The 3700-nt window shown below is 39.4% G+C and overlaps 1 long non-coding RNA gene across 1 annotated transcript; it reads left to right on the top strand.

Moving 5' to 3' along the window:
* Positions 1-257: 257 nt before the first annotated feature.
* On the top strand, positions 258-3413 carry LOC118172569. The gene is made up of 2 exons (XR_004753758.1): positions 258-419; positions 2584-3413. It is a non-coding gene; the product is annotated as an uncharacterized LOC118172569 (long non-coding RNA).
* Positions 3414-3700: the final 287 nt, after the last annotated feature.

Here is a 3700-nt window from a genome sequence, read left to right as displayed (position 1 = left end):
CTCCTTCACAGTGTGAGGGCTATGGTGAGGGTATCTTTACACAGACTGGCTTAGCTGTGTGCTGGGACAGGCGGCTCAAAACTGAGGGTATGTGAAGGACAAAATTCCCATTTGGGTTTAGGAGAGAATAGTGACTGTAGGTAGCTAGTAGTGCTTGTCAAGAGATGAGGGAGAAGCACAGATGAAATGTTTTTAACATCCAAATTCTGCTTACTCAGCATTCTCAGTTGTTATGTGTTGTGATCTTGCAGATGAACTCAGAACCTGTCCTGCAGCATGCTGCACTCACCACAGGGCTGTTTGGGAAATACCAGGAAGAGCTTCAACCTGTGGCTGGCAGCTGAACCCTTGGAGCACAAGACACGCAGCACGCCTTGTCATCCTGATCGAGGAAGGACATCACAATGAGCACTTTAAAGGTAAAAAAGAAATGGGAAAGCTCAGGGTACTACCTTAGAAAGAACAGAGTTGTCAACAGAAATTGGAGTAGCCCCTAAGCTAAGCATTTCTGTCCCACGCTCCACACACATACACTCTCTTGTCACTTTCTCCCCTTTTCACCATCTCCGTTAACATACACTAGCTATGATGGACAAAGCCTAGAGGTGTGGCTATATATTCCCCTTACCATCTGCAGCTGCAACAGCTAGAGGAGTAGTCACCAAGTCAGAGGTGATACCAATTACATGTGCTAGGTGGTCGTCAGGGAGTGTTTCAGAACAACCCAGGCACCATTCCACTTCTGAGACATGGTGCATCACTTGTGCTGTGGCCTGTCAGAGCTGGGGAATTGTGCACCATTTTAGCTATTGTGCTAAAAGACTGGTGGCAACAGAAGCTAAAGTGAGTTAAGTATCAGCCCATTGCATATCTCCTATAAGCAGAAATATTTGCAGTGATCAGTCAGCAGTTTATTGGCTAAGATCAACAACTGAGATAACTACAAATAAGTGGCTTTGCAGCCTTTTCTTCTAGTATGTCTTTTGCAATCAGTATGAATTATTACATTGGGTTTCAAGAGGTACATAGAAAGTTCAGCTAACAAGCAAATAGATATAAAAGAAAAGGATAAAGGGAAAGCCAATGATAATGGCTTTTCCTTACCAAAGACAGCTGGAGTTCATAACTGTATCACTATTAGTCTGCACAGTGTCATTGTCAGTCTGAAGACAAAAAAAAAATCAGCGTGCATTTTCTTTGAAAACAGAAGAACGCAAGAACTAGATTAGGATAGATTAGTTCAAATATCTGGTCTGATGGCAAATAACATTGGGATCAGAGAAAGGAAAATGCTGTATGAACTCTGGCCAGAAATTCCACATTTACTAGAAATCCAGTAGTGCTGTTGTTAGAGATGATGTGATCCTCAGCACTGTCCTAACTGCTCACTTCTCCCAGGACGTGCAAAAGGTTTCAAAAATGAAATCTTCCAGAGGGATGTACCCCCATTTTAGCCAGAACATTTTGTGCTGTGACTACAGATGCTTTCATTATTTAGAGTAAGTGCTCAGAGAGTCTTCAAGAAAGACCTTAGTTGTAAGCTAGTACTTGCTCTCAGCCAATGTCCCAATATGACCCCAGGAGGAACTCGGCTGGTGAAGGTGTGGTATGCCTTTGAATACGATGATCTCTATACTTTTTCTAAAGGTAGGGACCTCTTGATCAGATTTCAACATGGATAATGTCATCGTTAAGTCCCCCTTTGCTGACCTAGCCATTACTTGCTTCTTTTGCTGCACAGAAGGGCTACAGAGTGTTGTTGTGTCCCAGGTGATGCACATGGTCTGTGCAGTTCCTGAAATGCAGCACTGCCAACTCTAGCAAATTAAATGCAAATCTCACAACATTTTGTTAAAACTTCAGTTCTTTGACTCAAATGATTAGGTGAAAATCTTAGTTTTCATAAAAAATTAAGCACCTCATTTTATAAAAATGGAGAAAAACTTGATTATATATATTTTTATGGGATCGGAAAGTATCAGGCACAAAATAGATTGAAATGTATTATATTTTTAGAATACTCCTGACCTTTTAGACCTGACTGGCATGTTTTTAATTTTTGGTTTTACATAATCAAATTGTAGGAATTTTGAAAATATTTGTACGCTGTTTTATGAGGTAGTGCTATTTGAATCAACTTTGCTTAATACTGGAAGCATTTGGTGGGCTAAAATTTCTGAAAGATAAATAATTGTTTTATTATTTATTTATTAGATAAATGATGTGATGGGAATACATCATATTCCTTTTTCTGAAAGTTAATTAAGAAATATCCCATTATATGCAATGTAGAAAGTAGACTTTCAGTTCAGTATTAATGTACATACTTCTTCATGTCTTAAGATAACATATCTCCAAATATGAAAGAAAGAAAAAAAAAAAGAAAGAAAGAAAGAAAAAAAAAAAAAGAAGAACTTTCAGTATTATTCCCACACGTGACAGAAGAGCCTGTAATCTCTTGATAAGGTAGTAACTGACCGTGAAAGGGAAAGAAATGACAGGTCTAGTTCTGGGAATGCCTTAGAAGAAACCTTCCCATGACAGACTGTATGACTCTTAGTGGGTTTTTGTTGTCCTTCCCAGAGGTTTCTTGACAAGAACTTGGGACTGGCCATCACTCTCTTTTTGGATGCAATTTCATCTTGGTTCTCAAGCAATATGTTATTCTGGTGTTGAGTCTCTACAGATTTCCCCACCTCATCAACTGGCAGTGGAATCAGCACTGATCTTACTGTGCATGCTTATTGTGTGTGCACTTCTATTTAGGGATCAAAATTAAAAAAGAAAGAAAACTTCTAAAACAACTACTGCCACCTAGTGTCGTAGCAAACTCAGAAAACCCCGGACAGGCGGCTCAAGCTCTTCCCACTGGAAAAATCCTTGGCGGTAAATCCAATTTCCGTTGATTTCAATTGGCACTGACTTCCTCAGATGTTAATATTACAGCTTGTGTAGCAAAAGCTGTAGATTTTCCTTCCCTATATCCAGGGAAATAGTTTTACACAGAATACCTGAGAATCTGTGTGTGTACCATTGAGGTGATGACAGATAATTTAATTGTATTCTGCAGTTTTACACTAATGCAGATGGGGATACTATGTGGCAGGCTGGGGTAGGGTGTGATAGTGGTGTCAAAAGTGAAGAAATGTGTCCACTGGCTCATCATGTGCCAGCTGCAGAAAGCTGTCTCCCAGCAAAACCTTTAAGACATACTTGCCATACTGAGATAAATATCACCATTCATTAACATATTTTAAAGGATTGTAATGAGTATTTTATACCTTATTTTCTTACGGTAGAAAATCCTTAAACTAGATCTTAGCAGAAGGAATTTGTGTTGCAGCGTTCTCTTCAGAATGATCCAACTCCTAATGATCCTTTGTGTTGAATAAAAACTATTATGAGATGAGGCATACCAGAAGATATTAATTACACATCGTGAGGCTTGTGGCAATAGTTCTGATTTAAATGAATCGCACCATTTATTTATGTGAGGCTTGATACACTGTGTGCTGTTAAGTACCCTTTCTACAAAACAAAAGCTCAGTCAGAACAGTGTTATCACCACTTACCTCTAATGGCTGGATGCTGAAAGCCAAGTAAGATTATCTCTGTCTCGTCTGAGGTTTTACCAGTAATGAAATCCACTGAGATTTCTGCAAATGCTTTGGACTCAACTTGTGCCTGTTCTCTGAGGTCC

Source organism: Oxyura jamaicensis, chromosome 11 (genome assembly GCF_011077185.1).
Source record: "Oxyura jamaicensis isolate SHBP4307 breed ruddy duck chromosome 11, BPBGC_Ojam_1.0, whole genome shotgun sequence".
In the NCBI taxonomy this organism is placed as follows: domain Eukaryota; kingdom Metazoa; phylum Chordata; class Aves; order Anseriformes; family Anatidae; genus Oxyura; species Oxyura jamaicensis.
The sequence above is the reverse complement of the archived record's forward strand: the minus strand, read 5'-3'. Positions and strand labels throughout refer to the sequence as shown.